We start from the raw sequence: 24,716 nt of genomic DNA on the forward strand, positions 1-24,716 counted from the left end.
CCTTTACCCATTTGATTCTTATTTTGCTTCGTAAGATTGGAACAATGTTTTAAATTGAATTTCTAGCAGCTGAAATCGAATTTCTGCCAAAGTACTATTGGTGTTCCTGAATAATAAAAATGAATACATTTTGTTTCTTTAAGCGGTACCTCCCAGTTCATGCAAATTTTGGTTACATTTTAAATAAATATACATTCCTAGAAACATCAAATTGTCATTTCTAAGTTTGGGGAACTGTACCAGCAGGTCGAAATCCAATTAAAATAAATCTTCACAGACTATAAACATCAGTTTAATGCCTTTATGAGGATATTTTACAAAATTTAAATACTTTTATATATCTATTGATGTAATTTTAATTTTGCTGGTGATAGATAATCTGTAGCCATCACAATAGAATTTTAATCTAAGCTCCTACTCTAAGTTGATTTTCTAAGCTTAGAGGTAAAATCAGGAACATTTTTAAAATGTCAGGATCAATCCTGGAAATTAAGAAATTCTGGAAATAAATGATGGAATTTATGTTGAAAACTATTTTCAGTCTTAAAAGAAAAAATTAATTACATTTTAATTTGGTTAATTTATTGTTTTATATTTTATTTGGTTTATTTTATAAAATTTTCCAAATAAATCTTTTAATTTTCTTATTTCTATTCCACATCTCTAATAAAACACGAATACTTAACAATATTTGGATATAATCATTTTATTATTGTTAACTTGGATGAAAACTGTTTAGTTAATTAGTTACTTTTAATTAGCTAGAGAGTTCCAACATCTATGACTTATGAAAATTGTACAGACATTAATTTTCTGATACAAATGAAATTATTTTTACTGTGTTACCACAGAAAACAACTAGGAGCGAGAATATTTGATTTATCTTGAAAAGATAGAATCTTTAAATGCTATATTTATTTGGAGAACGAATCTCAGTTACGGGGGTTGGGGATTAGGAAAATATTTTTCTCATTTATCCACCCTTTCACCAATTTTACAGACGTCAGAACGTAGCTGGGCAAATTGTCATTTTCTAAGCGGTTTCAATCAACAATTTGATTCAACCCAATTTATCTTTAAATTTAGCTGATTTTCTAAGCATTCATGTTTGAAGTTTGAATTTTATAATGAATTGATGTATTTGCATTGCAGGCTGATTTATATACTTGTTTTTCATTTTGAAACAGTTTTTTCATGTGAAATATTTTGATGTTATGTGATACCATTTTGGATAATTCCGATGAGTATTATGCGATGATGGCAGAATCAAAGGCATTTTCTATCAAGAGCTTTGTAATTAATTTTAGACGCGAATGAATAATTGCTATATCAATAACGTTGAAATTTTGAAACTTTTACCATTTAATTTATCAAAACTGAAATTGCATTACATTAGTAATATTTCCATTTAAATGTTTTAATAATAATGCGTGTAACAAATCCTTTATTTTAATATAAAAAGCATTTCATATGAAACCCATTTGATGTGACTTCTTAGACTCATTTTACGTTTAAGAACTATCCTTAATAATTAAAAAGGAATCAACAATGACACAATTTCTTTGTTCTAAGTTTAATATATTTATTTTTCTACATATATTTCTAACTGTTTTTGCCAGTTTTGTTGAAATTAATTCTTATTTTTAGTTAGATTTTTTAAATTAATATTAAATAAATATTGGCAATGCATATTAAATTTGCTAATAATTTTCCCTTTATTTATTAAGTAAGCGTTGAATTATATTTCAGGATTAAAGACTTTTCATATGGCTTGTAAATGGATTATAACTACTCTTGCCATATACCAGCATTCTTATTTTCTCGAAATCGAAGAAAATATTGTAACTCGAACTCATGATTTTGAAGATCTCCACGTTTCAGACATCCCTGTATTTGATAAACACATATTTTAGAATCTGGTCTTTCTGTCTGTGAATATAACACAAAAACACTTTCAGATAGGCAGATGAAAATTAGTATATAGACTTAACACCAAATTTTTAATTATCTGTCAAATAGTGGACAAAATCTATTCTAAGAAAGTGTGTCTGTCCAGCTGTCCGAGTGCAAGTGAGTAGGGTAACTAGAAAACGAAAATCTGAAATGTAAATCTGTATCAAATTTGGAACCAAGTTTTTCGAGAGACTAATCGTCTGTTTGTACTTACGATTTGTACTTTGACTTGTATGCAAATGCTATGATGAAACCTTGTATGCAAACGCTATATATGAAATTTCAATAAATGAAATTTTGTAAGAGATTTTGGGGCTACGATTGTAGTTCAATGTTAAATTTAATTTCAGTCGAATTAAAGGTGTCCAAAATATATATTCGATCTTTTGGAATTTAGGTATTAAATGCATGCTAATGGTTAGTTCCTAAAAGAAAATCTCCGCGGACCAGATGTTAGATTCATGCTAAAGATCGACATTCCCTATCTAGTATTCGCCCACGCCAATTATTATATAAGTACTGGATTTCTTTACTATCTTACCGAACGCACAACTTTCACGTGTCAGATTCTGAAAATAAAACTCTGAGCACTCTTGGCATTTACGGTTTTGCCCAAGGTTTGCTCAAGAAAAGACATTATAGAGAATGCACTCTTCTTTTGGGGTTAAAAATGAATTTCTTCGGTTTAAATAAATATTATGTCGATGGAGTTATCATCAACCACTTTTATAACTTAACTAAATGCTTTGAAAATTTTCAATTAAAAATACTTTGAAATTCGCTTTATTTTTCAAAAGAATCGCATGATACTTGTAAGAAAGGACGTTGTGTCCCTTAATTCATTTCATAATATCCCAAAAGCAGGTGTTTGAATACACTTTGCATGCTACTTACCTCTTGATTGTAACTACAAGTAATTATATAGAATCTAAAAGCTTAACAACAGTTCAGGACTTGTAAATGTTATTGTAATGAAGTAGCAAACAACGCACTACATACTTTTCTTCCATGTTTTCTTTTATTATTCTTACAGAAAGCTCTCCTCTCATTGTCGACATCTCACGGGATGGCTCTGACACCTGCCGATGAGAAGGAAACCTGAAACAGGAAATGATTGAAATTATTTAATCGATTGTCGTTTCCCCGATGTGGGTCTTGTCAAAGTTCAAATCATTAAACACTGTTTTTCTCGCTTATGAACCGTTAGGTGATAAGCCTATAATCTTTCCAAATTATTCTCCCCAATTTGCAGTATAGAAAGGTTTTTTATATATATATATAAATGCAATTAATATCATTACTGCTATATTTTCATTGACAATGCATACTTAAAAATTTTAATATGAGGTGCGCTCAAAATTCAAAGTCATCCTCAGATCTGATTTGTATTTAAAACGTCATTAGATCTATCTTGAGAAAAAGAAACGTTAATAAGTATTGCACAATGCAGTCTTTTTTATCATTATTAAAGGAGAATAATGTCTCCAGAAATTTGCTTTAAATATCCAAACCTTGTCAAGTTTTCAACTATAGGAAAATACAAGCTTTCGAAGATGGTAAGATACAGATTGAAAAACAAATTGCTTGAAAACAATGTTTTAAGTACATGGCACAATTTCCAAAATATATTTGTCCGTTTTTGAGGGAATATATCTTTATTTATAATAAATATGAATGTTTGGTTGTGGTTGTTTTGACAAGAGAGCACGCGCGTGTGTGTTGGCGCTCTACAGGCCAGAATTCGGCACATGTATACTTTAAAGGGTGGGAATGTGCACTTTGGATCTATTTTTCTGAAATTTTAATTAGAAGTTTCAGTGAAAATTAAGTAAAATTTTGGTGTTTTTCCGTGATAAGCTCCGAAAATATTACAGTACAAAAATAATTTTTATTTAATCTTAAAATTAAAATAATAATAATAGCTTTTCAAAAAGAAAAAAAAAACGAATTCTTAGGTTTTTTTTGTTTTATTGTTTGTGAATATTAAATGTATCACAAACAATAATACAAAAACCTAAGAATCTTTTCATAAAAATCACTTTGCAGACATTTTTTAGAATTTTTTACTTTACAATCGAATTCATATCCTGTTCTTAACACAAATCATTTTTGACAAAGCAGATTTTTTGAAATCAAGCGATATATTTGCAGATTTTTTGAAATCAAGCGATATATTTGCAGATTTTTTGAAAGCAAGCGATATATTAAGCGATATATCTCTGAAAAATCTGTGACAGATTTAATTTCATATCTAAAATATTATTAATATGATGGGAAAAAATACCAAATTTTACATTGCTTTAGGTTAGAAATTACATTACAGTGTTAAAGTGTATCCACTTTTTTAATGAATTTTTGGAGGAGCTGAAAGAAAATAAGGGAAATGCATAATAAAATTAACAGAAAGGCGTATGGTTTCTTAGTATAAATGATCTATCTATTGAAATTTGAAGTCACAAATATCTTATCGAAGCAACCATTAAAACCAAGTTACATGAAATATTTAATTAAAAATTTTAGCCACCATTAATCCTGGCGAGCCAACTAGTCGCCAAAGGTGGCTAATAGATCATAAAAATATCCAGTTATCTGCTGCCCCTTATGACTATCATAGTATACTTCAATTATAAAATTAATATATCAATTAGAAGAATTCCATGCCCAAAATTTATATTATGTGTACAAATAAAATAGGTAATTCAAGAAAAATAAAATCAAAAAACAAGAAATATGCATCAATAAATTAAAAGTTACTTGAGCTATGTATGTCAGCTAAGAAAATTTCGAATCGCTTTTTTTTAAGACCGTTTAAATAACACATATTTCAATCATACTTCCCTTATTTATTAAAACCATAAAATGATCTAGGCGCATAAAATACTTTGATGTCAGAAAATGAAACACTATTTCGAACGTTCAGAATAATTGAATGATGTTCCAAAAACGATGAATGCTGGAATTTAGATTCACAGCTTGGAGTGAAATTGCTGATTCATCAACTGGAGGGAGGGGTTTTTTGGGGGGGGCGAGGAAGGGGTGACATTTGAGTGTATCAAAGTATCAGGTTTTTAAATTGACTCTTAATCTCTAGCCTGATTCAGATTAAAAACAGGGAGAAAGTAAAGGAAATAATTCTTTTCTGGATTTCCTAATTAAATCAATAAAAAAAAAAAAACCATTTTTAAAAAAAGTTTTGGCGGCATTCTAGTTTTAACAAATACAAATAACAGCCTAACTATAGAGTATATACAAATTCGAGGAAAAGTTAGTATATATGAAATTTTAACATCAATTCAGATAAATTCTTTGTGCTAATACTACGTATTGTAATAACCCTCATAATTTATTTTAGTGAAATTTCCTGTTCTATATCTTCCACCATAGTTGTTAAAACAAAACCAGTCGTTTAAATGTTATATACATATATAACTACTGGATTTGAAGCTACGAGTGATATGTTGTAAAGAGTAGAAAAATATTGATAGTTTTGTAGATGGGCCATCTAATTCAAAAAGAAAAGAAACAAGAGAGAAGGAAAAAAAGGAAATTGTGAAAGGTTGTAATTTTATTACTTCGTAATTGTCTTACGACTGATAGATTATTTTAATTAGACTAATTATTATCTCTTCATAATTAGCAACTTATGTGTTCAAAAATTTTATTTAGCTGCAGTTTGTTAGGAATTAGGATATCTTGTAGTAAGGTTTCAATTTCGGGGCTAGAAGGTTCTAGGTTCGAAACCCGATTCCACAAAAGATCCGTAGTATATATAAGCCTGGCACAGGCTAATTCCGACTTGTGGGCCAAGCATCTACCCTCTAGTACAATGAGGAAATATGGGAGTGCCAGATCAGATGTGTCCCTCGTCATCTGGCAATTGGCTCACGATGATGAAGCTCACCACGAATTAATCTTTGTGTCGCTTTTAAATATAATGTAATAACTAAACTAAGTTATTTAGAATTTAAGGATTGGAAAATGACTTTCAGCCCCTAACTTTGGCTGTTTTTAAACAAGGCTTGTGGCATCTTGTAAAGCTCTCGTCTGTTGCAATTCATCTCTTCTCTCTCTATCTCTCATTAAACAAGAAGGGAGATAAATTCCTTGCTTCTCCGACAAAAGGAATGAACCTTCGACTTTTGGCTTGCCGACAGGAATATTTGTTTTTTCTTATTTCTTTCAATAATCAATTTTATTTTGAATTTTAATCAAGAAAATTTTCTATGCATTTTTGTTGCATTCTTTTACTGAATGTTACAGTTCTGTCTAAACTCAAGACATCTCAATCAATAACTATTCTTTCACCAAAACAAATTTAAGCCCCAGTTTAAGAATTAACAATATTCTATTATAGATTTATTAAATAGATTGTTTAATTTCTTCTAAGTTGAAAAAAATCTCCTTTACTTTTCCTATATGTTCTTCTTGCTCATAATTTTTTTACGAATTTAATATGATCATTATTTATATAATTTTTCATTGAGTAGATGCTTCATTAATTTTAATTCAGATTTCATGCAATATTAGAATATTACTTCATGTCAGTCAAGCACTCTAGCATATATAGTTAAGCACTCTAGCAAGCATATATATATATATATATATATATATATATATATATATATATATATATAAATTCATGCTGCGCATTTTTCCATGATAAAAGCTTTTGTTGTTTCCCTGAGCTCCAATCTCAATAAACAGTCCGCCGTGAAAGTATTCTCGCAAATCTACTTAAGGCAGCGTCTTTCTCTGCCTACACGTTGGTTTCATATTAACGACAGTTTTAAATATGCGCCATTAATCAATACGCTCAGCAACGCGTCTATCAAATTTGACAGCGAACTGCAAATTATGCTAAGATGTGAAACGGAAATATAAGTGCGTTGGAGTCTCCAAAGCAAAAAGTCAAAAAAGGTGAAAATGAAACAAAGATCTGCCGCTGCGAATTGTTCTGTAGTAGTTAATGCAGAAGTCATATTTCAAACATTCTAATGCGATGACATACGGTTGTTTGACAAGTCGTTAATTCAAAGTCTGCAAGAGCTTTTTCTTGATTTTTTCTTTCCTTACGGTGGTCCATACATCATGTTCTCGCTTGTGATCTTACTTAAGTCAACTTCATTTAAAGGTTAAAGATGGTTATAATGTTACTCAGTTGCTCGTTTATCACTACAGAGCTAGCCTTAATGGTTGGCTATTGAGTTATTGACATCATCCGAGCGCGCGACAAATCATGATTATTCATTCATCAGTAGTTAACCGCGTTATTTTTTGTTTGGCTTCCTATCGTTTCGTAATAAATATCAGATGACAGTTTATAAACTGAAAAAGAGCTTCATAGTTGCGTATCACTTAACGGTAAATATTCGCATATTTCTCTTTATTTTTCTTCGTATCTCCCGAAATGGGCGTATGCTGCTGGTAATTAAGAGCATGAAAGCATGTGTTGCATACCTTTGCTTTCGTGAATGATTGAGAGTGATTACGATAAACAAATGTTACCTTTATTTCATTTCAAAAGAGGAATTGTGTGAATTTGAATCTTTCGAACATTCGAGCATTTCGTTACTAACTTTGATTTCACAGATTTCTATTTCTTTGTGATAAAATAAAATAATGCAATAAAATTATTTCAAATTGCCGAATGAATTTAATTTTATATTACTTTTTAATGTAAATATATTCTTTATTTTAAAACAAAACTATGAAAGGAAAAGGTTTATTACCGGTTTAAGTCTTTAGGAAATCAAAGTAAAATAATTCTATAAAGAGTTTTTTTTTTATTTGTAAGATTTTGAAATGACTTACATTATATTGCTCAGAGATTCCTTTATTTAAAAATTGGAAAACATTATCAATCAAGAAATTATCAAGAAATAAAATTGTTTATTTTGTTCTAGCTATTCATTACCTCAAAATATATAAATATATATATTTTTTAATCCGCTGTGATAAATGTTTAATTTTAAAAAGGTATCTGTAAAAAAAATGTTAAGTTATTATCTGTAAACGTTTACTTTTAAATAGTTTATTTCCTGAAAATATAAATGGATTGTAGAAAAATATTCATTTAAAATTCTATTAACTTTAAAATAATGTCTCAGTATGATGTTTTGCTACAACATTTTTAGAAATTTTTTTAATTTTAAAATTTGAATTGAAAATTTACGTTTTACAGAAACTAGCTAACCTTTGCATGATATTTTACTTATATTCTTAAAGATGATGAAAACATTTTTACTTTCTCTTATATTACATAGTATTGTAATAATTAAACATTCTAGCTTGACGTTTTATTGAATCTCTATATTTAAGACTTTCCTGAGAACGAAAAGTACATTTTAGGCATTTTATCTGTCTGTCTGTGACCACGACAACTCAAAAACACATTTTTACTTTTTTGTAATTATTTTAGTAGTTATTTCAATAATTTCTTTCCCGTTTGATGCAACCTAAAGTAACCTTTTAATATTGTCATCTTATAAGACAATGTACTTTATCTGTTTTAACGAATATCAAATTCATCTCAAGGAAATTGTGATAAATTGTTGACAAAAAAATCAAATCTCCTATTCGTATTCAAAACATGCGTGATTTCCGAAAAATCGTATATTAATCGTATATAATGCGAATCTCTCCTGATTACATCAACCGCTTATTAAATAACACAAAAATGCAGATCAGTTAAAGCTGTCAATGTGTCCATGAATATATTATACAGTGAGAATATAACGAACTTAGGCACTTGCGTGATGGTAATGGTAATTATTTTTGAGAAATTTTGTCAAACCAAATCGATTTTGTGAAGTATATATTTTCTTCGTTATTTTCAATTCCTGTAGTGCGTCTCAAATAAGATTATATTCAGTTCGAATAAGTTAACTCTTTTACTGAGATTCGGATTTTGAAAACAACATTATAATAATATTGACGTTTTGAATTTTATTATGTCAGGGGCATGAGAAACTCATCTTGATTATGGGAAAAAAATAATGAAACATAAAGGATCAAAATGAAAAAAAAAAAAAAGAATTTAGAATTTAATTTCTCGAATTCTTGTGAAAAATGAAAATTGCGGAAGCTTGTAAGCCTGTTCACGAAATAAGAAAAAAGAGGAACTACATTTAATCAATTTCCAGGTCTTAACCTAGAAATTGATTAAAAAATGGTTGCTATCAGTCGTATTGTTCGATTATGTATGAGTCATCCGTGTTTTCGTAAAAGTTGTAGTTTAAGTAAATTCCCTTGTTTCTGCTATCCTTTTTCTTACCCTTTTTTGGTATAATTTTTCGAAAAAAAAAGAAGAAAAAAAAAACGATTATCTTCTCAAAACTCCTTGTTTCGAAGTTTTTATTTGAAAGGCGCTTAAAAGCAGGAATGGCAATCGATTTACACGATGAGAAATTGTTAGCTTTCATCATAAATTATTTCAAAATTTTCATTTGCTTTGATGTTGACCAAATTTAATGAATTTAACAAAATTAAATAAATTTTACAAATTAATCGTTAAGTTTTTCGAATTAACTAATTATTTAATTATTAGTTAATCTTAATCATTAAGTCAGTTCGAAACATTCGACTTTCCAAAAACCTTTTTGCAAGGTTAGTGGATTGTGAGGATATTACAATAGGAAGCATTTAAAAATAAAAAGATAAATCAAAGTGTACAGGAATTTGAAAAAAATAAAATAAAAATAGGATTATAAAATATTCTACAATATTAATGTAAAATCGTTTATTGTCACCAATTATTTTCACTGCTTTAAGATATGAATGCAGGGAGGTTAAATGTTTAGAGGAAGGAAGTCATTAAAGAATTTTTTTTTCATAAATATTTATTCTTGGAAACATCTTATATTTACATTCTAAAATGGCTACAATGTTTTTGTGATTAGGTTTCGGTATCTTTAAGATTAAAGGTTCACGGATTCGAAATTTCATTCCATTGAAAATCCACCCTCAGTTTAAAATCAATGAATTCTAAATGGGTCACCAATTTTCAAGTTAGTGCGGTGTGGAAATTTGGTGAGAGAACTGCTGACTCGTGTTTCCGTCCTCATAATCGAACTATGATTTAAAAATTATGACACCCGTTTTAAAATAGATGCTTCAAAACGAAATATTAAAGAATAAACAAGCGGATAAAAATAGAAACTTTTTATTAAAAAACGATAAAGATGCCAGCGATGAGAGTTTCTTCTGTCTCCTAATGCACATGAAAATCTTTAAATAAAATTGTTTATGGAAGAAATGTATACATTAATAATTATTGTTGTGAAAGGTTAGGAATTAAATGAAAAACATTCTACAACTTTCTATTATACTACTTATCTATTTCTATTTGAAGCCATTAAATGTATTTATTTATGTTGACAATGTGGAATCTTTATAACCAGAGATACTTTTAATAAAAACAGAAACTTGTAAGAGCCATTAAATATTTAAAAATGCAAGGTTATCTCATTATTTAACAGCATTTACTTACTATTTATTAAAACCAATTTTAGCCTTCTCCTGTTGGAAACTCCGTATATACTTTTAAATTCGATAATAAAATGGAATGCAACACATTTTAATGCAATTGCATAATCACGAATCCATTATTTTAAAACACATGTTTCTTCAACATATTAAAGTTGTGTTCTTTTCAGAGGAATCATACATTGATGAAAGCCAGCTATTGGCATATTTTATTAAAATATACATTGTCCGTTGCTTCTCTGTCAACAAGATATACTATATCATACCTTATTATAGCATTTTATTATAATTCTGTAATGATATTTTTGAAATTTTTCTCATATTCACCAAGCACAAATTCATAAAGGAAGTGTGTGTGTGGGGGGGGGGGGCTTGAAAAATTGTTTTTTTACTTACAACTTAATACTGTTACAGGCTTCAAGAAAATTTTTGTTTTCTCTGAAAACTATTAATGGTCTTCTGCTACTTGTATGGTTTCAGAAATGTCCTTACTTTCCTCAGCATGCTTTCTTGAGTGATCATTAAGCAATCATAATCACGTTATGAATTGTGTTATGTTTCAACCCATCTATTCAAGATAGCGGCCGAGAGAACCTGATTGTAGACTTTGTTTTGAATCTTCCCCTCCTGTCATATTTGCAGATTCACTATGCTTAATTTATGTTCCGGTAGGAAGATTGATTTAGTTAGTTTTCCTTTTTTAATTGTACTAAAGTCCCATTTTCATAATAACACGATGATTATTTGACGTGCTCAGATGACGAGGACAATACCAGAATCGGCATCAGTCTCTCGAAATTTCTACACTATACCAGTGAATGGTTCAAAAACTGAGGTGCTTGACATCAAATTTAACGTATACCATGCCCACATGCATAGAAAATCTGTGGTGGAATCCGGTTTTATTCCTGGATGCATCCTCAGCACAGGAATATGTCAAGGGATATGGATTCTATCCGTCTTAGAAGAATAAAGAGACGCCAACTCAGGTGTTGTTTCTGTTATCTGACCTTGGCTCAAAATTATTGAGAATTCTCACAAGTTCCATTGTGTCTGCCAAATTATGGATGTTAAATCAACATATCAAATATATTAAGCAATTACTAGAGATAAGTATTCCTTATTTTTCTGAAGAATGCAGTAAATTTAAAAAATATTTTCATAAATAAAGTAATAAAGTAATTATCTAAATATAATTTAGAAAATTATTTTAAATAGCACTGATAACAAGAAATTGAACCGTTAGCGTTTCGTTTTAACTGAGCGTTAAAACGAAATGCTTTGTTCATTAAAAAAAATTCTAATATAAAATGAAATTCAAATAAAGCTGAACATTTACCGGATAACTGACAATAGTCGCAATTATGACGATCAGGAATAAAATAACTTTTTATGTCTTTACTCCTTAAAAGATTCTAAAATTTTATAGCTGAAAAATTTTTTAAAAAAAATTCTAGCTCTCAGTCAATATTATATCGAACGTTTTGAGAAGTTTTTATCGGACCCGAAAGCTATAATGAAGCCAAAATAATTTTATTCTAAAAAAATTTGATAAAAATTGTTGAAAAATAAATTGACTTGAATTAAATTTTCTCGTAAAAATATTTTTTTGTGAAAGTAAAAATAATATAACATTTAGAAAAAGAAGGAACTTTAGTATTTTATTTAAAACATTAAAGACTACAATTTAATTTCCAGCTAGTTACCCTAACTAGCTTTTGAGATGCAGGTCTTTTTTTTTATAATTCTTTCTTCTTTATTTCTTCCATTGTCTTTCTTTTTTCTTTCACTTTCTTTTTTCAAATTCAGACTGTGATTAATCTCTATGGAACGTTTACTTGTTCTGGTCAATCAAGTTTGTCTTGATTTTTTGTGAGCCTCCGGCGAAAAAAAAAATCCCCGCAAAAAACATTTCTGCCTAATGAGCTTATAAAATCAATATTAATAAAAAGTATAAATCGATACGTGGCATTACTTGAACCATGTAAGCTGTTTAGATTGCACTAGTTTTGGTACTTAGTCTTATACCCTATGGACCACTTGTTCTAGGATCATTTAGCCTAATTACTATTAAGATCAAAATTGGATGTAGCCCAATTTAAACATCAGTTAGAAAAAAAAGTAACGGAAATATAATTAAGTAAATTACAGGAAGCGTTTTTCCCTAAAAGCTTTTTACGAACGGGTAAAAAAAATAATAATAAAATAAAAAAAAAGGATATTTTTTTAAATAAAGGCTGTTGCCGAGTTTTGTTCGCAAGGTCATTAATTCCGAGTTTTTATTATTTTCTTCTCCACCGCAAAAAAGTTTGAAAGTAAAGGACAGTTCATCGCATAAAGTTAACATGCTCATTAATCATTTGATTATTATCTTCGCATCAAAAAGTGCATCGATGTGAAGAACGTATTTAGAAAAAGAACGTTATGCGGCTGAAGATATTAGTGGATGCACCTTTGTTCTAAGGCACATTCATAAAAGACTTACTCCTCACGTTAACAATAATGCGTTACACCACGTTAAATGTATACAAAAGGCGCCCACACTTTGTCATCCTCTTCGAAGCGCACGCTACTGCCACTCTCTTCTCTTAATATACTCCTCGGGAGAAAGAGTGGCTGGAAAAAAAAAGACCCTTCCACTTGTTCCTCTAATGTGCCAGAAAAGGGGATGGTAAGCGAAAATGCAAAATTCAAAATAAGAAATAAAATTTTTCTTTAAAATTCTACTGAAATACTTGGGGGACAGATGGTTTGAATATGAAACAATATTTTATATGTTTTATATTTTATCAAACAATATTTTATACGGAATATACTCAATTTTTTTTATTTAATATAAGCACTTTTTATATTTTATAAAAGTTTAAACAGGTTTGACATAATTTTCTAAGAAGAAATTTTTAATAGAAAAAAATAGGTATTCACGCCAAAGAAATAGTACATTATGAATATTTATAATTATGCGAAATAAATTCTACAACTGAAATGAGATAAAATGTAAATAAAATTACAGACTTTTAAATAGATATATATTTTATCTAAAACTCTTTTTGACAACATCAATATTTCCCTTATATTAGAAGATCAAAAGTTATTTACAAATGTCTTAAAAATTTTAATTAGACTTAAGAGTGATTTATTTTTTCATTTAAATTATTTTTCTATTCATTTTGGATTTCTATTTTCAATCTCTTTAAAATAAAAGTTTGAGCTCACCTAGGAAGGTTAATTATCACTAATAAAAGTAAACTCTGTGCTCAGCTGTTTTAATAATACTTATAAATTAACAACTTCACTTCGAAATATGGACGCGTCTCTACATTTTAATATATATTGAACATTTAAAGTCTTTGGGAATCTTTAAAGCATGGAAAGAAAATATTTGCTTAGCAGATTCTTATTAGCATTTAAAAAACAACAACACGATTTTCAGTCAGTTATTATTGATTGTTAAAGCCATTCTGAAAATGACACAAACAAGCTTTTATCATTAAATTTCGGCTAGCATTTGTACTCCAACCCTTCTAACAGCAATTCGGTCTTTGAACTCTATTCGCTTTACTCCATCAGCTTATGGAAAAGCTGTCGACGCAAATATTCAGATTTTTCCAAGATTTATTTTAAATAGGAAATGAAAAAAAAAGTATTGGTAAACAACAAATATTGCATACATTTTAGATACACATATGAATATTTAGCAATTAAACGATCTGTTTGGGAAATAAGAATACATACCCCTAATTGAGCTGAATGAAAGACTCCGAATGCCAGCTCTGCAATAGTGTAGCTAAATCAAATAAAACGAACAAATAAAATAACAATTTCCTTTATGATATGAAACCGGTAAAAACGGTTTTCTCGCAATATTTGGATATAGAATTCAAATGGCAGCTTCTGTGTCCATTAGATGGAATGAGATAGACTGACAATAAAAAAGAAACACTTATGTACGGAATGGAATTATGGCACCTAGATCTTCATTGAATAAGGAAATCAAGCGTTTACGTTGAACAAACTAAAATAGAACAAAACGGAAACATACATTAACGACATTAGTCGAATTGATTTAAATGTGGCTGATGTGGCCTTTTCGTCCTTGAACGCAATCGATGGCATTAATTTTTCTTTGGGAACTGTCTGTCTCTGCGGGCCATTAGAAGACAATCTGTTCTGCTTGGAATGAAGGGGACGCTTCTCTTAACATCCCGATCACAAGAACAAAAAGAAATTTCAATGAGGGGCCATAGTGAAATTATCGCACAATGTGTTTATGAATGTCCCAGCATGTTCGCTTCGTTTTATTTTGGTTCCTTTCAGATTGAATAAAGGAAGTGTTATATTTCTTTTTTGGGAAGTGAAATTTCATCAGCAAAAGCAAATTTAGTACTTTACATTTTAGAAGCGCCTTTTCTTTCATTAATTTTATAAATTTCATTTATTGGTAAACTATGCATAGTTTGAATGAGTTTACTCATTTATGAAGAGACATATATAAACTATAATAAAATCCCTCCTTATTTAATCGAAATACTTTTCCTTTGTGATCCATTCAAAAATTGTCAAAATATCTCTGATTTTAGTGCCAGATACAGCAAATCCGATTTATTTATTTACTTAAAACTTTTATTTATTTATTTAAAAAATTATTTACTATTTTTTAGAATGAATGGTTTTTTATTCTTAATATTGCTCGCTTGTTTCACCTTCAAGAATTTCATTAGTGAAATTATAATATGCACAGAAAAGGCAATTTATGTATGTACGTTTGCATATATATCATTTCGAACTTTATGCATGCTCTATGCTTCACTAAAAGTTACATAGATCATATGAGTTGATAACAAACGTAAAACTTGAAAATTTGTGTAAAACTATAAAATACTGAAAAAAAAAACTAAAATTAGGAAACATTGAATTGAAACAACAAAATCATTTAAATAATAATAAAATATAGTAATAGTAAAATATTGATAGAATATATATTTGACTTAGTTGAAATAATTCTTAAATTGCAGTAAATAAACAAATTAAATTTTTTACATAGGTCCTGTCGTCAACAATTGACTAATTTTATATATGATTTTAAAAACAACAATATGATAAGGAAAGATGAAAAAATAATGTATTTAAAAAGGAAAAGTAAAGTGTATTAATGGTTTTTACAGCATGTATTTTAATCAATTAATGTGTACAAGGTTTCTACAAATAATTATTTTTGAAAAAAAAAAAAAAAAAAAAAAAAAAAAAGGTGCAAAATTTTGTCAAGGTTCGTTGGAATTTTCTAAATAGATATTTTTGAAATTATAGGGAAAATTTGACAACTATAGAAACAATTCTGTTTTATATATTTATACAAAGTTTAATATATTTGGCCCTATAAAAATGTTTTTAACGGAAAGTAACTGATTTAAAAGACGAAATAATGCATGTTCTAAAATACATTTTGATATCTAACCTTCAATTATACGCAATCCGAAGGCAAAATATTTCTTATTGACTATTTTCCTTCTTTTTATTTTCATTTAAATTTATTCTATTCATTTCTAAATCGAAAACAAATAAGGGAAAAGAGTGTTTATTTCTTTTATCCTATTTCATATAAATGAAGAAAACGAACTTTAATAAAAAACTTTAAATATAAATATTAAAATTATAATAATAACAAAGATTAATACAAATTAAGTTTTGTTAAGAATCTGTAATTAATTAAGAAAGTGTGTATTTTTTTAAAATTTGTTCAAATTTAGCTTTCAAAAAATTATTCCTGCACTTTAAGATAGTCGCTATAAAATGGCAAAATTTTCAGTTTTGATTACGTTGATTTCATACTAAGTTAAATAGACAAAAAGTGCATAAATTATAGGGAAGTAAAATAGTGCTTTATACTTGTAAATATTAACGCAAATTAAGAAGGCTTGTTTTTAAAGATAAATTTTCAATAATCAACTTCATGCTAAAAGAAATAAATGAATCGCAAATTTAAATGCGATTTAAAAACTCCGAAAACAAAATTTCGCAATGACGCAAATAATTCATAGTTGTAGGAAATAAAATAAGAAACCAACACATTTTTAATACGAAATTTCAAGCCTCATTTGCATTTAATAATTGGTTGCTTACTTAAACACGGTTATTTCAAGATACAAATGGTCGGGAAGAATCTTCGAAACATCCTTTCATTAGATATAATTTTTATTTCTTTTATTTTAAATATACTGTTTGTGGGGAGAATTTAATTGCATAGTTTCTTAATCACAAAGATCTAGAGAAAAAAAGACGTCCAGTGTCAGTTATTCCAGTTTACTTCCCGCACTATCAATCTTTAATCAGTGTCATACCCGACATCCTAAAAATAGTTGAGCAATATCTTTTGAAATCAAAGAAACTCGGCACGATATAATATCTACTCGTTCCCTAGCAACGGAAAAACGCAAAACTGTTTTTGCTCTGGAACATAGAATTATCCTAGCACCAAGCTTCCAATGGGAGGCTAAGACTATTCTATGCAAGGTAAAGGGGGAAAGAAGACAGGGGAGAGGGAAACGTATAATAGGCTGAGAGAGAAACAGCGGGGGAAAAGAAAAGATGAGTAAGAAACTTCATAGGTAAAACACAGAGCCAGAAAACACTGAAGTAGTGGTTGTTTGGGCGTGTTCTACCAACCGAATTGTACTGGTTCTACGAAATCCTCAAGTTCATAAACTGCAGAATCAGTTATCTGTTTCTCGTCCGCTTTACTAAGACAAAAGCAGAGGAAAAAATGCCAGCAAAGAGGAATTTATTTTTTTTTTTCTTCCATTTTCCACCTTTTCTTTTTTATCTGATGGCGCAGTCCTTTTTTTTTTTTTTCCTTCTTTTTCTTTTTTGTTCTTTGTTTATTTTTTATATTTTTATGCTCCTAGTGGGAGTTTCACACATCTTTCCTTTGGGTTACCAGCCTCCAATCGCCAAGGAAGCCAATAAAAACTTGCGGAAAGAAGTGCTGAAAAACTACAGCACTTTATAAAATGTGTAAAAGAGCGTAAAAAGTAATGGAAGATATATTCGCTTCTGAATAAAAAAGAGAGCAAACCAAGTACAATATTAAGTTTTATTTTTTTAACCACATGCAAAGAACTCAAGTGTAATCTAAAAATTGGAAATTCCAAAATATCTTTATGTTAATACGCTTCATTTAGGGATTAGCTGATTGTGTTACTTTTATTATAAGTTACTCAAAAAAATTTTAAGGTATTTGTTTTGGAGATCTATTTTCTTATGACCGCTGTTATGAAAAACTTTATAAATAATGCAAAGTAAAAATGCAGTTGGTAAATAGATGAAAAGAAACTGAAAATAACAAATTAAATTTTAAAATTTGGCTCCAAAATAAAAAAATTAATAAATATTATGAAAATCATTATAAAAAATAACATTGTCTAAAGCCACTTTAATGCGGATTGATAATGGAAGGAGAGGTAAACACGTAGGCATATTTCCGGACATTTAAAAAAATAATTATTTCTGTTAATTTTATAATAGCTATTGGAAGTGCAACACTGAACCATTTGCGTTAATTTTCATAATTATTGAAAAATGTTCTAGAGGGTAATACAGATTTAATAAATTTTTGAAGTCTGTCATTCCAAAAATATAAAAAATAGTTTGTGATAATATTCTATTAATTTAATTCCAGTAGCTGGTTTTAAATTCTTAGAAATAATTCTGGATCTTATACCTAAAATTAGCACAAAGCGGTAAATCTAATCCTATCCCCTTTCTCTCTTTTATTAAGATGACCTCTGTTTCTAAATTTTACCTTTTTCATGCCTCTTTAAGTAGACTATGTCGGCAGGAGCAAATAAATAAAGAAATGACCTAAATTAATTTGATTTTCAAATAACTTATTTCTTCACTTTTAGCGAAGGATGAAACATAATTTGGTCATTTTATTTATTTATTTTTTGCTTCGTTATGCATTCTCCATATTAAAGAAATGTCGTAAACACCCGTCAACGAATCTATGGTGGCTGCCCAAGTCATTTGAAAATCACTGTCAAAATCCTCCTCCTTTCGTTATATGTAATTTATTGATACCCGTGGCTCGTGTTTTGTTCGCGAGACGTACTCGTCCAGATGGGCTTTGGGGACACTGTGGGCAGACGGCCATCCCATTACCACTGAATGAAGCAGTATCAACAGAAAGGGTTTGGGACACAGGGGCATTTTCTGAAAATATTCAAAAGATGTCCAAGCATACATTTGCTTAATAACTATCAGCTTAGCAGAGCTAGTTTTGAGGGATTGTGGGGAATTTTTCTCAACAATAAAAGACAAATTCAGATGCTCCAGTATTCCTGGTGAACTTTAATTAAAATGATCTTAGGAATGAGAGTGTTGAAGTTCGTATCTAGATGGTGTATCTGAGCTTGGGCAGTAAGTGTCATATGCCGTACTAAATGTATGATCCCATTTCAATTTTTTTTATATGCCCAGTATTTATTATTATATATGCCCAGTATATGTTGAGACTGTGCTCATAAATAAAATTTATATGGCTTCTTATGAATCGTATATTTGTTGATATGAATATGAAACGATTCTCATATTTAAAACTAAAAAACATTATCAAAAAATCATTTTGAAAAAAACAATAATTTCCTAGTGCGAAAAAAAAAAGTTACCTGTTAAATTACCTGTTAAGTTAGCTGTCCCTCAGAGGAATAATAATTTTAATAAAATCCATCTTTTAAAGGTAATTTAGTATTAACTATTATTTTACAAAGTATTTTTTAACATGCTGTTTTAATATGTAGAACGTGCAGTTTTTTATTTATATCCGATTTCTGATATATCCCATAGTTTTTCGATAAAAAACATGTAAAGGAATATGAAGATATTGGTTTTATACATAAATTTTATATTTAAAAAAAAATCTGTTGACTATTGAGTGAAAAAATTTGTATTTTATCACCAGTTTGAATAAGCCAACAAATGCATCTTACTTTTTACTTTAATTCGTATATTTTTATTTCAAAAAAATCCGCACCAAGAAGTCAGTTACTACAAATGGAAATGAAAGTAAACGGAATCCCAGGTAAAATGAATTATGACCGAGTCAGCTGAAAAACGACTTTTCATCTGCTTCGACAGCCAAAATTACTGGTGCCGATAGAAAGGCTTAGATTAACCGGCAGCTTGCATACTTCTTAAGTATTTACTCTCACAATTTGATCTCTGTTTTCAACGAGACCAAAGGCAATTTTAATCAAGAAACAACACACGTGGATTTTAAGTACAACACACGTGTTTTTACTTAAAGATGCTATTTGTTATTAATGATTAAGTCATTTATTTTTTAAAGGGTTTGTTCTATGTTTTTACTAATTTTTATAAAGCACCATTAAATTCATACCTTCCTCTAGAACTTTTCTTTCTAAAGTGCAAATTAGGCTTATAAGCGTTTTTTAATCTCTAAATCAGATGAGATTCATTAATTCTTGTTTGATTTATACTTGGGGAAAATGCAAGATGCATAACTGAGCTTGTTTATAAATACAAACACAAATTTAGTTCTATGTTCATCATTTTATAACTTTAAATGAGCATTTCTTGTATATATATAAATATATACAAGATATGTATATGTTTCTTGTATATATATATATACATTTATTTCGTGTATCTCAGAAATGACTAACAATTTGGATCAAATTTTATATTTAGATAAGGTTTTGCTTTTAAAGTTTCTCTATATAGGTGTCTTTTCTGAAAAAACGCAATTTTACAGAAGAAAAACACACACATTTTTTATAGCTAATTATTAGAACCTTTTTCTATCTGCTATCTTACTGATCATGTCATATTGTGCCATTTCGCCATGGTAAAACTAAGTATAAGTTCAAAAATACTGTTCGTTTCAGTATTCTGAGACGACTACTTTTCGACGATTCTATCGCATTAAGGAGTGCCACATGGCAGGATGTGCATCATTTCCGGAATGTATTTTATTGTTAAATGTAAATATCGCCTCCTTTCCTCTTTCTTCTCACCCCTATTTTGTTGAATTAAACCCATCCTAACGCATGCGCAAAAGCGCGGAGGGTTTTAGAATCCGTTGGAAAACTATATAAGTAATGATAGATAATCTGTAAAATGAATACTGTGATATAGCTGATTTTTTCGAATAACATGTTAAACTAAGTGCATTCATGATTTTTTTAAAAATTTAAATGACCAGTTCATATGTAGGTAAGATTGAAAAATATTCATATGTAATCAGTATGTGATTCGTATCTAAATATTTTTTCCGAAAAAACACGATTTTACAAAAAGAAATTGCCGAGCGAAGGTACTGGAGAAATCTGTTTTTGAAATTAATACATTTACCAACAATAAGCTAAAAAATTGTTTAGTTGAAATCAGATATAATATTTTAGAGCAGAATCGACTTTTGCAACTCCGCGAAGGAGAACTGTTTTCAAGTCTTCAGTCTCAGACTATCTGAAATTCTACTTGGAATAGTATATTGACTAAATCGATGTGTCGTTCAAGTAAATCCCACCGGTAATCTAGAAGATCTATCAATCTATCCTCGAGACCTAATTTTGCCCATACTATCCATTGTTTCTCTAAGAAACATGATCAGATGTATTGCCGTCTTGGAAGAAGCATTTGTTGTACCAAAGAAATCTCCATAGGAAAAAGAGGTTTACGACACCCCGGATTCATGTAACTATGAATAAAAACCGAAGCATCTAAATATTTTTAATTATAACTATCCTACTTTATCTTTGTGAGAATGATATTTTCTTCAGAGAAGAAATCCTTTTGTACATTTAATAGCTCATATTTTCGTAAGTTTAAATAATTGAAGCACTATTTTGATTATGCCCAGCAAAAATTTTACTTTTGTTTGGGGCATGGACACTGGGTACTTTATATTTAGAAACATTAGTAATTTAATCTATATTCACAGATTGATATCTTGAACTTTAACTAAATATAAGGAATTGGGATTAGTTGAGGTATTTTGAGAATATATAGATACTGAATATATTTAATCTGTTCGAAAATGCTAGTGATGATAATATTGTAAAGCTTTGATGTGAAGTTTTATTTTGATATCAAAATGTAAAATAATGTTTTCTTAATATTTTTTTTTTTTTTTTTTTTTTTTTTTTGCTTTGACAGTGAAGAAAGGGATAATTATTCATACAAAAAATGTGCGTTCAAATTTCTAATTAGGAACTTTTTACAATATTTTAAAGTAAAAGGAGAATGCATGTTTTGACCAGAAAAACAAGTGTCATAGGGTTTTTATGGAAACCAATCGGTTGTAATCATGCCATATGTGGCAAAACGATCAATTCAACGATTGAGTATGCTGAACATTTAAGTATTTAGCTTTTCTTGCTGTGCACCATCCCATTTGTATGTATTATCTGAAGTTCTAGAAAAACTTATGATTTGAATGCCGTGCTGTAACCCGTCGCCCAAGAATTGCCATATATCCTAAAATAGAGTTAAAGTGGAGGAACCGGCCAGCCATTCCAAACGGGTCATATATTCTTGTTTTAAGGTATTCATTTAAGACGATTACACATTGAAGATGGTTATTATCCTCCATACAGGCAAAATAGATGCCTATTGTACATGCCCATTGCCCATCGTCTAAAATGCTTTTTTTTTTTTGTAATGGATCCCTGCTGCTCTCATCTGAATTTTAATTGTATAATCTAAAATATCCAAACACTGAAAAAATTGAACTATCTCTATATTTCAATAATATAAGGAATATGCTTGAACTCATATTTTTCAAAGAAGAGACGGTCACTAGAGTATTAAGGGAACCGATTAGAAATTGTAGAAGAAAGTAAATTTAGTTCATAACATTTTTAGGAAATGAATGATATTTTAAACCCAAATTATTATATTGTAATGATTTGGTACTAACATCAATGTTTTTGATAGATGTGTGCAACGTTTACATGCAATTTGTTAAAACTACCTAGCATATTCATATGGATGTAATTTTTTTTTAATTCAAAAATTTTCCCTCTGTTTTTTTGTTTATGACATTCAGAATTTTTACCAAGGTTATACGAAACTTGCAAAATATTTGATAATATGCCTGAAAAGCAATGCATAAAAATTCTAAATTAATAATTTGAATATTCGTAATATTTTGCAGTTAGAAAAAATAATACTTTTATTATTTGCTCATTTTATAATAAGACATATAAGGTAGATTATTTAAATATTCATAAAGGCACCAAAGATATAACAGTTTAATGAATTTCAGTAGCTCTTTAAAAGAATCTAGCTATTGAAGACTTCTCCAAAAATTGATACTATTAAAATCTAAATCTTCGAATATTTATGTTGAATTGCAGTGAAGTTGGAAATAGGCTACATAAACCCTACTTATTTATAAATCAAATCGTAATTTAAATTGCAGTTAGTTAGACATTATAAATAACTATATAGTTTAACATTTTATTCACATTATATATATACAAACATTGGAATCGTAGCATTATGTTCCTTGATTATGAATTATTACTGAATTATTAAAAGCATTCGGACATCTTTGTGTTTTACTTTCCCTGCTGATACGCCAATTGCTAAATGAAGTAGGGTCAACTTTTGCACCAATGGCGACTGCGCTACAAGGAAGAATATCTCCAAGTTTTAAGAATATTTCTGTAGAAATGTGCGATATTCTTCTATAAAAGGGGTGGGGGCACCTGAGTAAGCTCAATCACAAATACGAGACTTAGTTAGAATTTGTCGTTCCAACTCACCGAATAAATGCTATGTGGGACTGAGAACTGGACTCCTAGCAGACCAGTCGATTTCAGGCTTAGTTTAATGCTATTAAAGTTTCGCTGTGAAGCAACACAAAGGATATTTTGAAACAGACCTCGCAAATTTGAACTAATTCGGGTGAGGAGAACATCACCTGGGCATCCATTCTCAAAGCTCCCACACGAGAACATCTAGAAGACTTTTCACCCATAATGTCGAATTTCTTTTCACCAGGGCCGGATGCATGACGGATTCTTAGTGTAACCAGATTTCAAACCTAGAGCTCTCCTCTATCATTGGAATCAAAACTTTGTCTCTGTTACCGTGACTCTTACTACATTTATTCCAATAAACTAGCTCTGCACAGCTGGTACTAGAGTAGTAGTGGCAACAAGAATGGAGCTTCCTTGAACTGATGTAGGTATCAAGAAATTATTCAAAGGTTAAATTACTATCTTCCGCATTTAGTCTATATGACCCTGGGGACCAAATCCAAACAATGTAAACTTGCCTAAAGCCATTATAATTCCACCAGTTAAATTTACAATTGAAATTACTCAAAATGTGCTTAGCATCCGTATCATATTTCCCTGAAACAGAAAAATTAAGAATTCTTATGATCAAGAATAACCAGACACTTCAAATATTGGAGCAGTGGATATCTGAAACCTGAATTAAAGGAGTAGTTTGTGGAAAATGTTTATAGTCAATTTTGGCTGGTGAGTCAAATTTCTAACTCTCCGACAGGTGTAGGGAAAATAAGACGAATTCCAACTAGGATTTTAAAACTAGATTTTTGGAATGGGTAGAAAAGACGAATTAGAGTTTGAACACGGGGTTGGTTATTAAAACTATAGAAAATTAATTCGTAAGATATAGGCAATGGTAGAAGTTTCCGTTTCCATTGTAAATGTTATTATTGTCAGACGCAACCTTATAAATGTTACAACTGTGCAGTTATGACTATGAGGACCTCGACGTTTTGTAGGCAGCGAGAGCAGATTGTTGAAGAGAGTCGTACTACAGAGCCAAATAGAATTGCTGAAAAAATTCGTGACAAATTTCATAAAGGCTTTAGATCAATTGTCAGCACAATGACAGTTCATCTTCACAGAAACTTACCGAGAAACGGCTTATAAACTAAAAAGTGGTGAGACCAATGACGGGCTTCGCTTATAGTGGTGCAAGTCTTGACAACTGTAGAGCTTTTAACACGACCAATGACGGGCTTCGCTTGTAGTGGTGCAAGGCTTGACAACTGTAGAGCTTGGAACAAGAGAATAAAGTGATAAAGAGAGATTTATCTGCAAAATCAAATTGCCTACAATTTGAAACTGAAACCATGCAATCCCAAAATTCTGCAATTTTATCTGACATTTCAATGATAGAGTCTAGATGTGAAAAAGTTACTGTTGTATACTCAGGTAAAAATACTGTTTACCTGACTGTATTGTGCCGTTATTTAAGCTTGGGGAAAGGAAGCATATTGG

General features: G+C 29.5%; 1 long non-coding RNA gene across 2 annotated transcripts in view; it reads right to left on the reverse strand.

Annotated features, from left to right (window-relative positions):
• LOC129959132 (uncharacterized) overlaps positions 1-24,716 on the reverse strand; it is a 114,922-nt gene that overhangs the window by 51,829 nt on the left and 38,377 nt on the right. For both annotated transcript variants that reach the window (XR_008783408.1, XR_008783407.1), the window contains exon 4: positions 2,953-3,051. This is a non-coding gene — a long non-coding RNA (uncharacterized LOC129959132). The remainder of the gene's footprint in view (positions 1-2,952; positions 3,052-24,716) is intronic.

This window comes from Argiope bruennichi, chromosome X1, assembly GCF_947563725.1.
Source record: "Argiope bruennichi chromosome X1, qqArgBrue1.1, whole genome shotgun sequence".
Taxonomy (NCBI): Eukaryota; Metazoa; Arthropoda; class Arachnida; order Araneae; family Araneidae; genus Argiope; species Argiope bruennichi.